We start from the raw sequence: 21,531 nt of genomic DNA, 5'->3' as shown, positions 1-21,531 counted from the left end.
GAAAGCCACAGGGGAATGTGGTTTCATCCCCATTCATGTATATCTGTGTGAGACTTTGCTATATGTCATAGTTTTTACCACCAAGCTATTATTTCAAAACCAGGGTAATATTTTAATATGTAAAATATGTTCTAATTACAAATGATATTTAGATTGTTTCTAAAGAATATTAACAGAAAATTTTAATAATGCTATGCTAATCATAATTTCTTACTTGAGTAAGAAAAAGAATTCCTCATAATGTCTGTGAACTTTCTTTGTTTCCTAAATCTTGAGCAGATAAACTTGCCATTCGAAAAACTGATGGATCTTTGGTTCCCAAAGAACATGTTATCAGATTATTTACCCAAATCAGTTACCTAAACTACACAAAAACTGTATTTGTACAGATAAATGAGGGATTGTTTAATATATGCATGTATATGAGAACATTTTTGTGGATTATCCTTAGAGGTTTCTTGCATGTTTTGCTTATTTTCATAGTGCTTTTTTCTGCTTTTGACTTGATATCTCAATCCTGTCTGTTTTGTTTGTCTCCTGATTCTAGACTTTATTAGAAACAAAATATACCGTAGCATCTTCATTATTTGTGTTTCTGGAGCACTGTAGCACTTGCCATCTCTATACTACTGCATAGAAAACTCTTACCTATGATAAACTTAATCTCTTCATCTTGGATCAGTTGCTTTGGTGTCTGCACAGTTCCTGCCAAAAATGTGTCCTGGTTCATTGGCCTAAATTGAGATTTTCTTGGGAGTCTTTTTTAGTACATTAAAGCATGGGACTTCCAGTCGTACTCCCGAGTTTCCCATTGTGTCTTTCTAGGCTTGATCTACATGCCTATAAAGGATATTTTAGGTTGATTATTTTTTTCTATTTAAAACAGATACCATATCGCAGAATCTCCAGATACTGATTATCTGCTTCTGTTTTGTTTCTTTTATTTTCTTTGTATTCTGTCTTACTGAGACTGCAGTAGCCAGTGTTCATGCATATACTGGATTTTTACTCCACAGAAGGACTACTGTCTAAAGAATATGTAAATCTCATCAGGCTAATTGCAGATAGGCTAGGTCAGGATCCTGAAAGATGAATGACAAGATTTGTTGGATGCAGTCCATAGCAACCCTCTGATGGTCAGATCAGGAGGGACGTGAAGTATAGATATTAAAACTTCACTCTCCAAATCCCTTGCCACAGTCCTATTCTTTGAGAAAACCAGAACAGTGCTTTGCGATTTCCATGAATAACTTGTTGTTTTCATGACAATATAGCATTTTTTTGTCGAACCTTGACACAAAGTCTTACTGAATTTCTTTAACCAGCTTCTTTCTTTGGACTGCCTTTGATTTTAGGATGTCATGCTTTTTAAATCTTAAACACTTCCTTGTTCAAATAAGATGTATTCAGCTACACAAATCTCTCAAGTCTACCAAACACCCAACTTGTATCATCAAGGACACCCTTTAGGATCATAGAATCACCAAGGTTGGAAAAGACCACCAAGATCATCTAGTCCACCTGTCCACCTACCACCAATATTTCCCCTTAAACCATATCCCTTAATGCCATATCCAAACATTTCTTGAATGCCTCCAGGAATGATGTCTCTACCACCTCCCTGGGCAGCCCATTCCAGGTGCCTAACTATTCTTTCAGAGAATTTTTTCCCAATAGCCAACCTGGATCTCCCCTGGCAGAACTTGAGGCTATTCCCTCACATCATATTGCTAGTTTCATGGGAAAAGAGGCCAACCTTGGCGGTTGGGCTTAATGATCTCTTGAGATCTCTCCTAACCCCTGTGATTCTGGGTGATTCTGCAACTCTCGCAGCTTCACCAGTTTCCTTTCAAGTAGTTACAGGAAGCAGTGAGATCTTCCTTGAGCCTTCTCTTCTTCAGACTGAAGAATCCTGGTTCCTTCAGGTGCTCCTCATAAGACTTGTGCTCCAGAGCCTTTACCAGCTTCTTTGCCCTTCTCTATACATGTTTCAGGGCCTCAGTGTCTGAGGAGACCGAAACTGAACTCAGTACTCCAGGTGTGGCCTCACCAGAGCTGAGTATCAGGGGGGTGATCAATTTCGTGTTTCAGAAGTGTCTTTATATTTCTTCCATGCTCTAAAAGTTGTGACTCTCCACACTTGCCAGAGCTTGTTAGTAAATCTGTGGGAAACTTACTAACTACCAAGAGGACAAAAAATATAGCAGAAGGTGCACATAAACCCACATGTGAGTATGGAAAAGCAATGGAAATTGAATACAAAATGTTGAATATTTCCAGAATGATAGAATTCATGCAAAATAGAGTGCCTGCACCATCCATGAATATGCCAAACTACAGGTAGAGCTCATTGCAGTGTCTCTGCTTGTCATGGATGTGGCATATTTTCAGTTGAACTTCTTTGATGCCTTATGTGCTATAATCTGAAGCCTTGAAACTACACAGGAAACACGTTTAGGGTAGTGGGCCTTTTCCTAACATGTGACCAGCATAAACTGCCAAGTACATCATGAAAAATCAAAACCTTTTTAAAAGAGCATAATTAATGTAAAGAAGATTAGGGGGAAAAATAAGATAAAAAAAAAACAAGGTGTTGATTTTTGAAAGAAGACATATTCCCATAAGATTTAGGCTATTTTTAAAGCCTGTTGAGTATTTATCCACATGAGAATAATTCTAGTTCATAAATGTAGTCCTTTGGGACTTAAGATATTCGACTTTTCTAGAATCTGTTGAATCAGTCGCTTCTTTGTTTCTGTTGAATCTTTCTGCCACATAGATAAACAAAGAGAGCTGCAGTGGCAGCTGTGGACATGTATGTAGAAGGTTACTGTTTGTTTGTCATTAATCATTTCCTGCATTTGAAATTGCACAACAGCCGAAGGTGCCGGTAAGGCTGCTTCCTGTATTAGGCAATACTTGCAAAGTATGTTGGTTTTTGAAGTATTTGTCATCTAACTCTCAGGGAGGAAAAAAAGCATGTGATAAGAAGATACTATTTATTGCAAATTTTCTTATGATATTCATCTTTTTACCACCTATTTCCAATCTCATTTAACTGTAGGACACTTTCTTTCTTGTGTTTTTAGTCTCTGTTGTTTGTATTTTTTAACCTGCTGTGGACTCAGCTGAAACCTGTCCACGTTTACAAGGCAGATTAAACAGTACCCAGTAGTGTCAATAAAGCAAGGAGCAATGCCATTGCAAGAAGGATGGGGAGTGTCCTGCATAGCATTTTCCACGCTTCCAATCTGTATCCTCTTGACCTTCACTTTGACTATGAGACAGCCACTTTTATCCATGAGCATTCTACCAGAATGGTCACATCTTTAGTAAGCAAGATGTGTACAAAGGAATGGCTGAAGATTGACTTCAAAGCCTGCTGTGCTTTACCAGCTTTCAGAGTTCTTTTATATTTGAAAAAGCTGAAGAAATGATTTTTTCTGCATGTGAGGGATTTTAAGGAAAAATAAGTACTTACAAGTTTACTGGATGCTTTGCTGAGCAAGATAGCTTGGAGGTATAAGGAAAAAAGAAAGGTGGTTTTCCCAACCCAGGCTTTGCTGTATTAGTTGTATAAATATAAGGCTGAGTTTTTTAAAAGGGTAATATGCCCTATAGAGGTGGACAGTGATAAGACGAGGGAGAATGGCTTTAAACTAAGACAGGAGGTTTAGGTTGGATATTAGGGGGAGGTTTCTCAGCCAATGAGTGGTGAAGCACTGGAACAGGTTTCCCAAGGAGGTTGTGAATGCCCCATCCCTGGAGACATTCAAGGCCAGGCTGGATGTGGATCTGTGCAGTCTGGTCTGGTGGTTGGCAAGCCTGCACATAGCAGCAGGGATGAAACTGGATGATCTTTGAGGTCTTTTTCAACCCAGGCCATTCTATGATACAGAAAAAGTGTAACATTGGAAACAGTTACCATAGGTACCAAAAGGAGGCTTGAAGGTGCAAAGCAGGACTCTGTCATAAAATATTTGGAAAATAAATAATTGTGTTTTTAGAATGCCAGTATTTCTTCTCCCAAATGGAACTATATAATGAGTAATTGAAAGTCTTTTGCAGCTCTTCAGATCAGAAAGTAAGAGCCTTCCTTAGGCAGGTTCCACAGACGCACATTCATCTGCGCTTCCCTGAAAAAGCACTCTCATGTAAGCTACATAAAGTGTAAACTTCATGCAAGTAATGCGCGCATCCTCACATCTCGTAGCACCTTATCCAGGTTCTGAATACACTGTTTAAGTCCAGCAGAATACAAGAGCAATAATACCGAGCCTGCTTCTGCTACCCTGTCTGTGCAAGAGCCCAACCTGGGTGTGTTACACAGGGTGGGGAAGGTGGAATGTGAAGGCAGGGTAAAAAGTTGAGGTCCTTCCCTTTTACATTCACAAGCAGTGTGAAGGATCAGAACACTTCATTTTCAAAAGCATGAAATAGATTTTTTGCATCCATGACTTTGTCTAGTTTACTTTTAAAGCTGTGTAATTTTCTTTTTTCTTGCACACTCAGTCAAAATTATCACTTTACTTTCTTTTTTACTGCCCCGAGGTCCTGCTTCAGTACCTAATCTTGTTTAACTTCAGAGAAAATTAAGAGAGAGAACAGTGTCAACATTCCTATCACAGGATCAGACATCTCAGATCCAGCTAATGCTCTCTGACTGTGCTACAGAAGCTGGAGATCAACTTCTTCAGCAACTGAAACCCGGCAGATTTAAAGTAGATTTATAACGTTACTTAGTTACAGAGAAGTCATTAAAGTTCTGTATTGTAATTATGAATGATTTCATGTACCAGCAAATCTCTGACAGGACGTGACTGTGGTATCCCTCTTTAGTCACCCTCATTCTCACTCATTCTGTCGTCCTTTTTTCTAGTCAGTCATCTGATTTTGTAAGTGAGGACTGTTCTTTATTTTCAGAATCTTGTCAGCTTCTCAGTCTGATGCTTACAGATGGGATGGATATGAATTTCCCCTTCAGGCAGACCAATTAGTTTCTGTAATTTACTAGGAAGTATCCTGATGACAGCTCTCTGTTATGCACAAACGCTAAAAAGCAAAAATACCATTTTTCTCTTCAGTGTTTTTCTTTATGGTGTTGGATTTTAAATAGTAGTGATAAAAGGCTCATATAGATCAGTGTATGTGAAGTAAATATCACTGACCATATGAGCAGTATTTGAAAGATAAGGCTCTTTCTTTTCTACTGTGTTGAAGCTGATTTTTCTGATGAGCAAAGAACTGTCATGAAGAGTTTCAAGTTTGCCTCCTCAGATAATTTGTTTGCAGAAGTAAACACTCAGATTTGTTCAACACAGTTTCATTAGTCGTAAGAAAGAGTTTGAAAGTGCTGTTAAAGCTAATCCGTGCTGTCTAGCTGATAGAAAACTTATCTGTGATTTTATTCTGGAAAGCTTTAGAAGACTGAAGTTTCTGGCTGAAGAGTTTAACTCAGACATTGCTTAGGGGGATCCAAGCCATGAAATCACCTAACTTGGTTTGTTCTGCAGAAGAGTCAAGGAAGAAAGAGCTTTCATACAAGGATTAATTTCACTACCATTTACTTCTCAGTGCACATTTTATGTTTAGATGCCATTTATAAATATATTATTATCATTTGTTAAATTTTGTGACAATTTATACGATGTCTGATGACTGTAATTCATGCATTAAACATGCACACGTATTTTAACAATATTTGCATCTTATAATATGCTTTGAAACAACTTGTCATAGAGTCATCGGTTAAACATTTATTTTGCAAATGCATTTTGTAATATGCTATGGTAATAAACTATAAAAAGTTGTCCCACCTTGTAATATTTTCAGATGGATGAATAATGCATAACAAATTCTGCCTTCGTTTAAAATATGACCTCCATCTGATGAAATCTGATACATTGTCTGGATTTATGGTGATCACCGAGTTGAGCGAGATGTTATTAGCCTGATTTTTGATTAATTTCAGTAGTTGATAAATTTCAATTAATTTGTAAATGTTTACAAAATAATATAGTTTCTTTTTAAAAAACTGTATCTTATTTTTGTCCAAGCAATTAGTGTAAAATACTGCACTAATCCCCATCCTTCTGTGAAGTAATTCTCATTCAAGTCATTTCTGGAAATTCAGTTCAATTCTGAAATCGATTATCAAAATGGTGATTGTTACCTTTGCTGGCTGGCAAAGTTTGTCATGTGTATGCCTAACGAGGCCAGTCTTACTGTCACATCTAATCTCATAATCTGCCTATGTCTGAGGGGTACATAATATTTGAAAAGTTTGTACTGAACTATTACACGATATAAAGCATGAATTTAATATTTGCTACTTAGGAGCAATATTCAAAACATGAATTCATTTATATAGCTATGGCCATAAGAGTCCGACTGGTGACTATCTGAATTCCCGAAGCATCAGATTTATTTGGTAGGATTTTTTAATATGCATGTTAGTACCTAACATTCCTTGGCTGTTTCCTCCACCTGTATTGGTCTGTGAACACATGTGTAGATTGTAAAATTTTCTTTCATTTTATTCCAGAGAGGGTTTTTCTTCAAAACTGAAGGGAGGGGAATTTGAGGTTGTTTTTTTCTCCAGGTACGGTATAGGGTATTGGACTGTGAGGTGTGTTTGTCCTGTGATAGAATGAAATGATTGAGGCTTTCAACAGCATTCTTCGTTCATACTTGAATGAAAGCTAAATTGAATGCTGTTCTTCTTTTGCTGTTCATCTGGAGGGCATTGCACCTATCTGATACAGGCTGAATTTATGAAGTCAGTACAGAGTAGTCTGTTTTTACATCTGTTTAACATAAATACAAGTGACTGCGTAGGGCATATACCAGTTGGAAGTTTATTAATTGCTGTATTGGAAGGGGAATTTATTTCACCAAACACTGGATGGTTAGTTACACCTTGTCCCAGTCATTCACTGTAACAGTTCAGGCTTTAGAGCCTCGTCACCATTTATAAACAAAACACTTCTGGTCAACACACTGTTGTCAGTGCATAGTCAACGCACTTTTAGGAGATAGATTTGGATATCTAATTAGGATTTAATAAAATTGGCCCCAGGAATTCCTATTTTTATCCTTTGATTATGTAGTTAAATTAAATGTGCTGTCTTTAACATAGGCTTTCTGCGTTGGACGTAGCAATGTCCACCATCTTGCTTTTTTTTTTTCTTTTTAATTTTCCTTCCTGATAAATCACTGCTTATGAAACAAGCTGAGCACGCTGTCGATAGAGCTTTTCCTTTTTCCACATTGAACATGTCAGACTACATTCTATGTCATCTAGCGTACAGTGTTTAGATTGAATAAATTGTTAGACCAGTCATGGTGAGAATAATAATTCAATTTGTTAATTTTTTTAATGCTTTTCATCTAGGGAAGGAGAGCAACTAATTCCAGTTGGAATATGGTGATGTGGCATCTATCCTTTCCCATCTAGACTGGAAAACAGTCACTCAGTTTGAGCTTACATGCATTCAGACTAGTTCTCAGGTCTTTGTACTGAAACTGAATTGGTAAAGGTGATTTATTTAGTATTGCATTACAGATATTTCTCCTATTCTTCTGGGTTAGTCTAATAGTTTAAACAACATTTGCTATATTCTTCTACTGAAAGAAAGTAAAATAAAACATTCTGATTTATTTATTTGTTTATTTGGCAGGAAAATTTTGCCTATTTTTTCATCAGTAACTGATTTTTGTTTAGAATCACATGATCTGATCTTTTGAATGGCATGTTTGACTGCCTTTTTTGGTAGGATTCTGATGGATTCCTGAGTTACTAAAAAAAAAATAAATTCTATAGTATGGAGCATTTCACTGGATTTCTTAATGTTTCACACAGTTTGAGCATGACAAAGTGTTACAGTATCCTAATAGTTTCCTGGTTTTTATCTACTGTATTTTCACCTGTTATCAATCTCATTACAATTGCACAAGAAATGAAGTAAATATCCATGCAATGTGATGCCAGTTTTGTTTCTTAACCTTGCACAGAGATTCCGCCCTTCGCTGTACTTTTGCTATCTCTGAATTCCCTCATCTGTATATACTCGGTGCTTTTGTTGCTATTTGTCTAACTCAGAATTTCTGTAGTTTGGATTTCATTGCATTCCTTCTCCTCTTGGAATTGTTTTTCTTATTATCAGATAATATTTGCCTGTGGTCTAAAAATCTCTTTGCGCATTGCATGTGTTTGCTTATGCATGCATATGTACAGAGTCTCTCTTTTCGCTGGAAGCCACGGGGAGAGGACAAAGGGCAACAAGTATCATTGCACTGGGAAAGGTTTTTGTCTTCATATGAAAAATAAACTTCTTAAGTATAAACAGTCATTGCTGGGAACAGCCTCCCCAGGGATCTGGTAGGAACCCCATCACTTGAGAGTTTCAAGATGCAATTGGACAGGGTGCTAGATAATCTCATCTAGGCTTGCTTTTCCCATGGAAGGCTGGACTTGATGGTCTTTTGAGGTCCCTTCCAAATTGGGCTGTTCAATGATTCTGTGATTCTAAGTACATATTTACATTAGCAGATGTCATATGCAATACAAGTACAGATAATAAACTGCAGTGCTGTTTGTAAATGCACTTTTCTCAGTCTGTTTCTGTCTGTTGTTCTGAACTCTGCTCTTAACACTAATTTCCTAGGGTAATATTTTCCGTTTTCTCCTATTTTTTTTAGTTCTTGCATGTCAGTTCCTTTCCTAAAAGTACAGTGAATTGTGAGCAAGAGAGGGGAACATTCAGTCCAAAATTAGTGATGAATTCAACATCATATTGATGCCAGCAGTAGGATCTTTGTATCACAGGTTAAGAGAAGATTCCACCTGCCTTGTAGATCACACACTTGATTTGAGCCCTAGGAGACTAAGATGCAGTAGATTTTCAAGCTACAGTAGTAAGATACATTCAGAAATAATTTTGAAGTTATTCTAGTATTTCTAAGCCTATTCTATGTAAGTTATCCGACTCCCCAGACTTAAGTTTTAATTTAAAATAAATAAATAAATTAAATTAAAAAGGAAAAAAAGCTCTGTGATGAATTTCAACACACTTTAAAGATTTTAAACTAGCTTTTTTTTTATATACATTTGCTACATACATGATGATGTGATGTTGTATAAGGGCTTTATTCTAGTTTTGTTTGGGAGAGTCTGCATAAATCACATATGGTTTCCCCATCTGTGAATGATGTGGCAACTCCAAACTCATGGCAATGAAAGCACCATACTATCGTAAAATGTGCTATATATAACGTACATAAACACTTTTAATGAGGTAGACGATACTCATAAACTGAAAGTCGCTTCTCTCCAGGACTGAAAAATGACCAAAAACTAGAGGTCACTTTTCAAGCCTCGGGAAAAACAGATCAAGACATTAAAACTCCAATCAGTACCTATAACCCTAATATGTATTTTAATGTGCTGCAGCTTCAGTTACCCTCAGCTGAAGCTTCTCTATTTCAGCTTACAGGGTCTTGTGACCTCAGCCCATAGCAGAGTTTCAACACTAATAGCGACAGACATCTTGGATAAATGTAAGTGAATTTTTTCCTCATTTCTGTCCCTCACATTCACTTTTGGAACTTTGTTTTACACTCAGGGCGCAGACTGCATTCCTGTCAACACTTCTGTTTCGTTTGAAGTAGCAGAATTGTCTCAAAGTAGCAGTGAAACAACCAAGTGGTGCTTCTTGGTTTTCAAACACTGCAGGGTCAGAATCAACATGTGCATGGAAATACCAGTGAAGTGGCCATGCAAACTTTCTTTTAGCTGTTACTGCTTGCAATAGTTTTCATGATCAAACATGATCATCTGCAAAGAAAGAAGTAATACAAAGTCTTTGGTTTTATAATCATATTTTGGCCAACGCTAAGGGTGAAATATTGGAGAATTCAGAAAATATATTTCCAGTGAAAGGTTTATCTTCTTCAGTCAGCTTTATCATTTCTGTTCTGCTTCAAGTCAGATCGTAGTAATCCATTCCCCAAATTCAGCTATTGTATAAGTCTGCTGTTGAAGCTGGGAGAGTGTATGCATCACACATAATGTCTGGGTAACAACTTCCAGAACTATGAGATAAAGGATGGGTATCTCTGCATTGTGGATTTCGGAGGAATAAGAAATACAGCAGATACTGTTGAAAACAGGTTTTTTTGGGTTGTTTTTTTTTTTAGCAGCAGTTATGTTGCTGAAATTGTGACTGCTCTATGATCCTAATTGAAACAGAAGAAAACAAAAATAGCGTTAATTGTGTCATGTATGCTGATAGCCTTAGTAAGCTGGCATTTAGAAGTAACCTAGAAGTGATATCTGAATGTAGGTCTTGTTGGGTATTTGTTCCTGAGTTGACCTTTCCCTGAATTCACCGTTTGAAAATAATGTGATGTCCCCGACCTGTTGAATAACCATGTCACCCTTCTGTCTTCTATTTGTTCATAAACATAACTATTCATGACACACTCTTTAAAGTCTTATGTTTTTCTTTACATAGATAGGTTGTGGTTGCCTGATAGCACTGTAGTTAAAATTGTATCTTTATATGGTCTCAGATGGTTGTTCAAATGGAAGCTGTACTCCTAATGTGGTTTCATAGGGTGTGTCTGTAATGAACTACGTGAAAAGAAAGCAACACGTGCAGTGGCTAAAGTTAGCAGAAGTGAAGTTGCCTCCATCCATCCCTCTTACAAAATGTCATCTGGAGATATATAAGGGGCAGACTTGTTGTTTCACCTGCAAAACCAGTGCCAGCTCCAAAATTATCACAACTCAGATCTCCTTCAAACTGTGCATTTGCTTTAATATCTTCATAATTAATGTGACACCGAATCATCTACAGTGGGATGCAGCAGGTCTGAAAGTGAAACGTATATAGAAAGCAGTTTGTGAATATCACAAATTTCAATATGTCTCAAACATCATTTTGCAGAGTAGGTGGGATGGTGGTCATTGTGTAAGCTGCACCCAGAAAGCAAGTTGTAAAATAAATTGCATGTTCAGGACATACTCTTTTTCACTATAACTATATTATGTAAGAAATGTTTGCTTGGCTCTTAGTTACTAATAAACAGCAGGAATGTACTGGGCCATGAAGAATAATTGCTCAGATTTCTCTGAGTACACAGGTTTGGTTGAAAAGCCTTGCAAACATTGAGAACTGATGTCCTCAGTGATAAACGTTTTGTGATGTTTATCATAAATGTTCAGTTAATTTCAAAAGAAGTTTCTCTTAAACTCATCATTGTGTCTGAGTCAATGAGAGATTGTTGAAACCACAGACAATAGGAAAAATGCATACATTTAAAAAATGTGAGAGAATACAATAAAAGATGAATTTGTGAGGGATTTTGTAAAATAAGCACTATAATGGTATCATTAAAAAGCAGGTATATCTATATTCATGTCAAATATTAGTTGTGTTGATGTAGCCATGTATGCTAACATAAAATCATTACTGCTACAAGCTCAGTCCTGTATTTTGTTATCTATTTGACACTGTAGTTTATGTGACATCTCCGTCCCATTAAGTGATGTGATCCTTCTGTAGGAGAGTGATCCTCTGCTTTGATAACTGTCTCCATCTTGTAACAACATCAAGCTTATTGAAATAATAGAATGATAATGTGATTCTATATGTCTTGTTAAAACAATATTCCCATGATAATGGACAGCTAAAATGCATTTTATTTCCTGTTTCTATTATTTATTTAGCTCTTCCAATTATTTTTGAGCTATGCAGAAAGACCCAAACTTTGTTTCTTTTTGCTGTAACATATAGCATGTTTAACGTTTGGCTGAGTGTAACAGCAAGGCTTCAGTATCTCATTATTTCGCACTTCAGTGTTTTAAACAAAGACTGTGAAATACAGCAGAAAACAGTGTGTAAACATATGTCAAAGACAGTGTAGTGGAGCATGCTTAGAGGTTGTATGATATGAAAAGCTTGCTGTAAAATGTTTCAAGATACTCAAAAAGCAGCTGCTCAGAAATCCAGCCTGATAATCCATTTTTCCAAACAGGTTACTTACTTTGTATGTGAAACAAACTTCAGATGTACAGGAATTTCCAGGCAGTTGTATTTCCAAATGTCTGGTCAGTGCAAGAAAGACACATTTGTGCTCCGTAGTAAAAAGTGTGAACTATCTCTGGGGGTTTTTTAGTTAAACTGAAGTAAGAAGGGTACCAAGTGATGGTTTTTTTGTAATGGTCTTTGCATCCCATGTATAGAAGACAGAGAAATGTTAGACATTTAATAGGGAACTGAGGTGCATCCCTGCAGTATACCCTGCTGCAAATGTAAATTTTTATAGCCTGAATTCTTATTCATTTTAGTGTTCCATGCTCAGTGAAGTCCGTCTAGTCAGTGTAAGATGGAAGTTAGGGAGATGATAGTTTTGTCAAAGGTCTGTGCACCCAGAGCTCCCTCTGAGTTCATTTCCAAAAACCACGCATCATGTCATCGTAATCATTCATTTCTCTCTACCTTTCCATCTTAAATTGGGACACATGCTTGTATTTCCTTCAAAACTGATTTGCTATAGCAAGTACTTCAGGATGTCTTAAATGAAGCAAAAGTTAGTGAGAATATGGCTTTAGCCTCTTTAATGAGTTTGCCATTCAGATAGAGGGATGTGTATATGCACATCTAACTCCTAACTCCTTCAGCAGCTCTATAAACACAAGTGTTCCAACAGAATGGCTCCTTCTCTAATTACCCGTATGACCTAAATGCATTTTCCTTCCTTCTTTAGGTAAATTCTGCTTTAATTTCCTTATGTTTGTTACCACTGTTTAATATTTGTACAGCCTTTATTGGGTTTATAGAGAAAATAAAGATACCCTTCATTAACAGGTTAGGTAATTGTCCTCAACTCTTGTTTTTAATCTCTGAGTTGACCATTCAGATCTCTTATTTTCTTCTCTTGAAAATTCCTTCTAGCCCGTGTGAGATGCAACGTGATGTGAATGCACATAGCATTTCTCAAAAGAAATAACCTGGATTTTCTTTACAAGCTTTGTAAAATGATATTTTGGCCTCTGTAGGGTTTGCCACAGTAAAGAGCTATCCCTCTGGAAGGCCAATGTAACAAAAAAAAAACAACAACCCTGAAATATTTTAGCAGCATCAGTACAGTTGGTCAGACACTAAATACCAGAGCTTTATTAACATTTACTGTCCTATTAATTATTACTTCTCACTGCTAAAACAGTCTAGAATTTGTTCCCTCATTGTTATATCAAAAAAAGATCTTGACAAAGATTAAACATTTTGACATTTTTCATCACATTTTTAATACTGATCTGTTGAAGGCGGATAATGTCAATATGAGATCAGTCTCAAAACAAAACTCTGATTTTGACATTTCTTCACTAATAATTTATAATTTTCTGTTCTAAAATTTTGACTGCAAAGGAAAAAAAAAATCTGAATATGAAAAAAAAAAAATAACAATACTTTTAACCTTTTAGAATTTTTTGTGAACCAAAGAAGTTCCTTTTCGTGGTCTTCATTATTTCTAATCTTTTATAGCTTTGAATTGGACTGTTTTTTTGGCGTTCGTGGGCAAGCGGGAAACAGTTCTGCAGCAGGTTAGCTGTATTTCTGTTTTTGGTTTCTGTAACTCTGTATCTCTGAAATTGTTTTATGGAAGGAAAGTAGTTTTTCAGTCATTCATTTCAATTTAAAGGCAGGTCTCGATGTCTTCTAGATTTGAAGGACTGTGGAAGCTCCAGTAAATAGTAAACAGCAATGTAATTTTTTTTTCTTAGAATGAGTATCATGAGCACTGTATACATGCAAACTATAATACTGTCTGTAGTCAAAGATACGATAATGTAGATGATTGTGTATTTGAAGAAGTACTTCCAGACTTTCTTCTTTCAGACCTTCATTTGCTGTGGCAATTCTATGGCAACCAGTTGTTGTTACTGTTGCTCTTGGTAGCAAAGCTGATGCAAGTTTCAGCTCCGCACTGTTTTCGGAGTTGGATCAGATCTTTAGGTAGAAATAGATAATTTCTTATGGTTGTGAGATAGTTATAGTCAGGCATAAAAATAAAGGATGAAGCTTTATTTAATGTTTAGCCAGAATTTAATAGCAGAGTAGCACTGAAATTTGTCTTTACTATTACAGAGTGTTCATTATGACAGTAAATTGCATCATTTTTGTCTTCATTAATCATATCTTTGCAGTACACATAGAGATTTTCATACTAGTAAGGACGTGTCTACAAACAGTAATTGTCTTTAATTGATGCAAAGGAAATCAGATGTCAAGTAACTTCTGGAAAGTAAGCAAAGCAGAGCATTGTAATAGCTGGAGGTGTTGTGGAATCTCCCTTGCTTGAAGTTTGCAAAGCCGTTTTGGGCAAACATCTGTCACAAATGAAACAATTTATTCTGCTTTTGAAGACGGATTGAGTTTGCTCTCTTGCCAAGGTATTCTCTGTCGTTTTGTTCTGCAGTTAGCATAACAATGCTTTTGAGAAGGAGTATTTTTATTTTACCTTATTTCTTTTAATGAAGTGAAATTCAAATTAGATAGCTAATCTGTGGTTACAGTAATTATTCCTATATGTGTATTTGGTGTACATACATTTGTTTGGTTTGTTTTTATGAGTAATTTAAAACAAGGAAGCTGCATCTTTTACTCTCGGAGTAAAAATCTGAATTTTATTCAGACAATGGTAGTTTCTTTGGAAATTCCCAATTTACATAAAAAATGAGAGGCAAATAGGAGTTTGTACAGAATATACACATAGGTCTGTGCACTTTCTAGTCCAGTGACTGTGGTGCCAGTAGTTACCCAAAGTGGAACAATTAAGAGAAAAGACGGAACCCCCCAGACCTGCTGGACTCTAGAATGCAGGTCACCACTGTGGTTTTGGCACTTGTCCATGTTCTCAGTTATGACTTGAAGGGAACTTAGAATTGCTTTTTTTGTTCGTTTCTCTTTGTTTCTTTGTTTTTCCAATATGCGTTTTTATGGTGCTCACTACTTTAAATTGAGTGTGTGTTCTGAATGGGACTCAGCCTGAAGTTTGTGGCTTCTGTTAATGAACGGGCTTGGAGGCCCAAAACAATGTTGTCTCATGGTGAGCTTGTTAGAGCTACTCATTTCTTAGCAAATGTTGCATCATAAGAACTTCAAAAATGTGCATATTTTTTGGTAGCCATGTGGGTGCTGCGTATGTTTTCCTATCAGCTTATGTATATGTAGTAAATCACAGTTTTCATCTTCTTGTGAAAGGAAAAACAATACTTTCATTTAATAAATATGTAGCTACATGCTTAACAAAAATTACGTTATTGAAGTAATAGGTGAAATATTTTAAGGCAAGTTAATGAGGATATGGTCAAACGTTGCAATAATCGAACTATTATATGTATACAAAACTGGAGAAAATGTGTTCCTAGATGCTACACAGTAATTGTGGTTCATCTTTAGAATGAGGTTGCTAAAATGAAAGTACTCTGCCAATTTTAAAGATCTGTGCTTAAAATGACTAATTTTATGGCATGTATTTTCTGTTTATGTGCCTATCCATTTTAAACAGCCTTTTATATGCAAATGTGTGATGACAGTTCTATACTCTGTGTCATTTCTCCACTAGAGTTTTTCATGCTATTGGAGTAATCCCTGAACAGATATTTATAGAGTTTTTACTGTTATTTTGACAAATCAGGCATTGTTATTAAAATGATAAAAGAAAGTAATTTTAATACTTTCTGCACTGGAAGTTCTAAACTTCTCAAAAAAATTCATGTTTCTCAACTCTACTTTAGTAAACCTTTTACTGAAATTGAGCCTTTTCCCTTTTGTGTGTGTGTGTGTGTGTGTGTGTGTGTGTGTGTTCTAAGAAAATCTGTACTTGAAACTTGTTTCTAAAGGAGTGTATCACTAATTTTCCATCATTACTGCTCCTTCAGTCATTTCACTGTGTGTGCCTGTATGAGGTTGTGTGTTCCAGTGAGGTAATTTCTGAATATCACATGCTCTACCAGTACTAAATTTGGCTCCCATTGGAAAGATTGCTTTGCTTTTTCAATACAATGGGACTCAGGCTTATTATCTGTGGTTTTAGTAGTTTGCAGAAACTGATGCCTTTCTCCAGATATGTGCTCACAGAATGAAGAGCTGGGAGGATTTCAGCTTCAAATCTAAGTGACGGCTGAAGAGAGCACTCTGTGGTTTCGAAAGGCAGCTATAAATTTGCCTTATCTCTTATGTAATGCTTCTTAATTTGGTCACAAATGTAGGCATTAATTTAAGCTAAAAACAGAGACTAAGGAGACTGAATATGGTGTTTCCATAGTCTTGAACAAAAAAAGTCATTGGCAGGTGACATAGAAAGACAGTGAAAGGACAGAGACACTCACCTGTGTCTAATGAAGGAGGTGACATTTCAGTAAATGGAAAATGTTTAAATATATTCTGTAAGTTGGCAGTCTCCCAAGACTGCTGATGGAACTCTGTTTGGGGAAAGGAGCAGGTATAGAAGAAAGCTTCTTTGTACACTTTTGAGCAGTTTGGATCAGGGACAGGTCCCATGTCTGATGGAAATGACCAGGCTGGCAGAAATGTCCTGATGCTGGAACCATTGGTGTTCGTTTCTTTTAGACCTGATCTTGGCATTTATTTCCTCCAGTTTATTTGCAGTCTCCTTATACTTTTAGGATGTCACTAAGCTTGGCAAACAATTCCTGGTACACAGAACAGGGAACCGAGAAGTCAGTTATCTCCTTTTACTGCCACTCTCACCGAGGACCCCTGTGACCTTCCAAATGGATAACTAAACAGTCCAGATTCATCCTACCTAACCTAAAGGAATTCAACTTTGATACGGCTGATTGAAGCAGAGTCTCACCTTTGTATGTAATAGAAAAGAGAGATAGATATGGACAATGCTGATTTGACATGAACGGGATCAGTCCCCAGCTTCTCATATTTACTGCTGCTGCCTGGAGGAAGTGCCCAGGGCAAGTAGACACATCAGTCAGATGCTTAAAACCATTCAGCACAAAACTGGCATTAGAGTCAACTTGCTTATGATAAAATACTATGAAATTATTAAAATGATTATTCCAATAAGGTTTTCGTTGGGCTCAAATACCTTACAGATTGCTCCCTGATGTGATGCTTTTGTACATTCATATGAAACATCAGGGGTGTGAGTTAGCATGGGGCAAAGAGCGAGAGGTTTTGCTATGACAAGCTCATGGTTTAGTTGGTGTTTCCCAGTGGATCTCATTTTGCTTTCTCCGTTCTTCTGATGTTCATAAGTAGTTTATTAACTGACACAACATTTCCTTATTAAGTTAACCAAAAAAACTGAGTTACTGTTTTGTAATTCTGTTCTGTATACTTAAGAATTAGGCTAAAAACTACTGATATTAATAATACCCATGGTATCTCTTAACAGAGTGCCACATGATGTCGTAAAATACAGAGGCAGAAAATTCATTATGTACACCAGAACAGGCCTGACTGCAGTTCTCAAACACTGAATTTGTCATGCAGATAACATACTTGTATGTATGTATGATGGATAGCAAAAGAGTATCAGGCATGCAAAAAGCAGTTGTATTCTGTATGCAAGCTTGGCTGTATTTCTCATAGGACAGATTCTTTACATTCTGAAATACCTCAGTGGGCTCTAGGTGGCCAGAGCATTCAAATGAAGGAGAAAGTAGGTGCACATGCACTTGTATATAAATGCCTATGCAAAGCAAATATTTTGCAGGAAACAAATGATAAAGTGAACAGGAGATGATCACATGCATTATACCTGATACGTATACAGACTTCAGATAGGAGGTTCTGGCAAATTTTGTGAATTTTCAGCTGAAGGAAGTAATGCTGGTGTTGCTTCAGGATACAGTGGTACAGTAGATCATGTGAGACCTCGCAAGGAGCCTTGTGGGGTGCCATCCTCCTCAGCTGCAGTTAAGGTTGTAAAAAGTGTGTTACACTTTTGAGCAGAATGATAACTCGGAAAAAAATAGCTATACAACAGTCGCTTATCAGTGTGTTGCCACTACAGATGACACTGCCATGGCACTAATCATGTTTAGGGCATTTTTTCAGACCACCATTTGTGTTTGTGGTTGTTTCTGGTGAAGGTTCTTCTATTGATATGTTGAAACACACTGTGGCCTTGACATTATTAAAAGTATCAGCAGGCTGTGGGCTGTTCTGTCTGCTGTTCAGCAAATAAAAAATAAGAATTATCTTAGCTGTCTATTTAACAGTCGTTGCTCATGTTCACTTGGGAAAATGCTTTCCATGGCTTCATGCTCTTCTCCAGATCTTTTGAGATAATTTTTATAAAATGCATCCACACAAGAGTCTCAAAGGTCAGAAATGAGTCGGTGTCTGCCGAGGAGGGAGAATGTGGAACTGAAATCTCTGATGTCCCACTCAGGGTGGCATTGATACCCAAATCATAGTGATCCAGGTCTCTTTCTATGTGAAACTGTCCTTGAGTGGGTTCTTATGTCTGATACGCAGTAGTTACAAGGAAGAGAGTTCTGTAGCCCATGTATTGGCTGAAGTTTTTGCCTGGTGTGAGTGATGTCAGCTGGAGATGAAAATTGTCATCTGTCACTTGGTCATATACAAAGTTATTTTGCTTCTGGTGACAGTCATCTGGTTGCTTGGTGATAAAAAAGTGAAGAATGAATGTAAAGGCTTGTAAAAATATGTTTTTGAATATTTTGTTAAAATAATTATTTTTAATTTTCTTAATATCTAATTGGTGCCATCATAAGCTAGGGAAAATATAAGCAAGCTAATATTCAAATCAGGCATATAACTATGTGGGCAGCTACATGGGCATAAAGAGCAACCGGAGAAAGCCCTGTCTTCTCTGTCCAGTCTTCGCCTTCCCCAGAAAAACTGAGCAATCTGCAAGTGAAATTTGCTCAGTATCTTTTCTACATCCTGAAGGCCAGGGAAACTGAAGGTTCTCGGTGCTCCTGTGTCCTGCACCATGCATGCCAGAAACAACAGCTAGCATTTTTTAAAGGGTATTTTCACTCTTGAGCATAACTGTATCAATTTCTGCTGAGGTTGTTGACTTCAGTGGTCTCTTACTGCATGCTTGTAGTTATAAATGCTTAAATGGGGCTTGGAAAATGGGCATTGAAAATCATACCACGTGGGTGCTGGTTATGTATATTCCAGTATTCGCAATATTCTTCATATTTACACATTAGACCCTGATTTATTGCCCCATTTTTGGCACCTAGTTCTACTAGTTTCTAACTGTTCCTTTTGGTCACCGGAGGTCTGCTAGCTAGTTAGTGAAAATAGGGGATTGCATTAAAATTAGGGATTTTAAATATTCAAAATTGTGTTGGGGTGAATTCTGTCTCTTTCTGTCTTTACTGTTTAATGACTATCTTCAGGTAGGTGGAGCTGTCTCTATTTTCTATCTGTAGGAAGAATTGTTTGACAGTCTTCTGCTTTAAGCTGGAAGAGCAACAGACAAGTTGTTTTGCAGAGCTTTGAAACAGATTTCTATTGGCTAGTCTTTACTTTCCCTTAAAACACAAGCCCTTAGAAGAGATCAGTGCAATAATCCACTTCTCAGAGAGCCTTTAGCCTATTGCATGTTTTACAGGGTAACAAAAATACAAATACAGAAAATGTTTATGTGCTGCTTTAATTGAGGTAACTTGGTGTAGGGTTTGAGTTGGGAATGTGGAGGAGTATTTAAACTGGCTTGGGTGAATTGTATTAGAAATGCAGAATATCAAATTAAATCACTTTCAGATAGTATGTGCTATCTGAAAATGCAACATTAGAACCCTAAGTCAGCCCAAATCAGTATTTCTGAAAATTTCTAAGGCTGTCTCAGATCTCTCAACAGTAGAAATTATTCCATAATTTAACACAATATGCCGATTTATTGAAACATTCATGTAAGATTTTAAAAAAGCATTTTAACTGTGGTATATATTTACTGAGAATAGGCCACTTTCACTCTGATAATAATTTTACTGGTTCTGAATGGCTGAGCATGTGAAGTTCTCTGAATCTTCGCTTCTGTGGAATTCAGCAGCGCACCGCTGCTTTGTTCTGTGTCAGAAAGTAGATGAAGTACTCCCATCACCTAATGTCACATGCCTAAATTTAGAAGTTCCTTGCATGACTCATGGGGAGGAAGCTCTCACACAAAACAATTCAAAATCAGAGCAGAGCTCAATTTATTCCATTTGAGTTGCCGTCTAAAGAAGCTTTTCTCTTAACTACATAAATAGTAGATAGATAACTCCTCCTAAATTGAACTGTTAAAGCTACAAGCTGCAATATACCTGGCTGCAGACAGTCAGTGTACATGCTAGCATCTTCCTTTACCAGGGAAACATTGCAGATAGATCCAGTTCTCCATTTGGCAGATAGTGCAGTACTTTCAGAACAGTAGTTTAGTCTGTAAGCCACACAGTCCTTGAGCTTTCTGTAAGTCTTGTAGTTCATTATGATGGTAATTTTTTATGAGGACTATAGCTCATTAGAATCTTGACTGAAACTAGGAATTATTATTGGCCATCAAATAGTTTCAGCTGGCAGTAATTCCTGTATGTCATTGATCTGGGGCAAATTTGTACCGATGACCTAGAGCTTCATATCCCATTACTCACATCTTGAATCCTTAAAGCTTTAGATGTTTGCTCTTGAAACAGTTTAAAAATGGGGAACATGTTTGAGTTTCTGATTTATTTTATTTCTTGTTCCAGTAGTATTTAGAATTCACGTATCGATATGGAGCCTTAGTATAACCTGTGGTGTATGTGAGTTAGACATAACCTTTTATATACCTGATTTTTGTATGAGCTGGATTGTCAGAGGGGAGAAAGGACACTGCATCATAAACACAACTGGAATATTTTGAGCTATGATATACAACACAGCAGAGTGGTAGTAGTCTCTGTGCTTTTGGCTTATGCAGCTCACAGGTTTCTGCATTTCAAACTTGCAGTATTTGTATTTCTGTTCATTCCTGCCCTCTCATGGAAAAGGTGGGATGCTTTGGGCAAGCTGAGTTCTTTCCAAGGAATCTAACTGCCTGTAAGACTTGGAGGTGCAATTTGCTGAAAAGCACTAGGTAAGAATACAGAATTTGAAATCCATTACTCTGCACTGATGAGGTTTATCCTGAAGAACCTTTATATACTCTGACCACGGCTTGAAAAATGGTATCATGAAACCAGAATGTTTTTTTCATTCGGTTATAGTATTATATCCAGTGTAGCAGGAAATGGTTTTGCATGACAGTACACATGTAAATGTCAGTGCCTATGTCATTTACAGTGTATCTGGGTGCTACGTTAGATTCAGGATGATCACATTGGAGCAAACTGTCTCTGTTACACTAAGTAAAATGTGCTTAGTAAAAATTGCTAGCAATTTTTTTCTAGACATATAATGGCATGGTAGGAATACAAAACAAAACTACCAGAAACAAACCATTTCTCAAGCAGTAATATCTACAGGACAAGTGATCTAA

The 21,531-nt window shown here is 36.8% G+C and overlaps 1 protein-coding gene across 18 annotated transcripts in view; it reads left to right on the top strand.

Annotated features, from left to right (window-relative positions):
- FOXP2 (forkhead box P2) overlaps positions 1-21,531 on the top strand; it is a 404,928-nt gene that overhangs the window by 313,181 nt on the left and 70,216 nt on the right. The window contains exon 2 of one of the 18 annotated variants that reach the window (XM_072331363.1): positions 9,488-9,558. The exons of the other annotated variants lie outside the window; for them this stretch is intronic. The gene's annotated coding sequence lies outside the window, so the exon portion shown is untranslated. The remainder of the gene's footprint in view (positions 1-9,487; positions 9,559-21,531) is intronic. 18 annotated transcript variants of the gene reach the window in all.

This window comes from Excalfactoria chinensis, chromosome 1 (genome assembly GCF_039878825.1).
Source record: "Excalfactoria chinensis isolate bCotChi1 chromosome 1, bCotChi1.hap2, whole genome shotgun sequence".
In the NCBI taxonomy this organism is placed as follows: Eukaryota; Metazoa; Chordata; class Aves; order Galliformes; family Phasianidae; genus Excalfactoria; species Excalfactoria chinensis.
The sequence above is the reverse complement of the archived record's forward strand: the minus strand, read 5'-3'. Positions and strand labels throughout refer to the sequence as shown.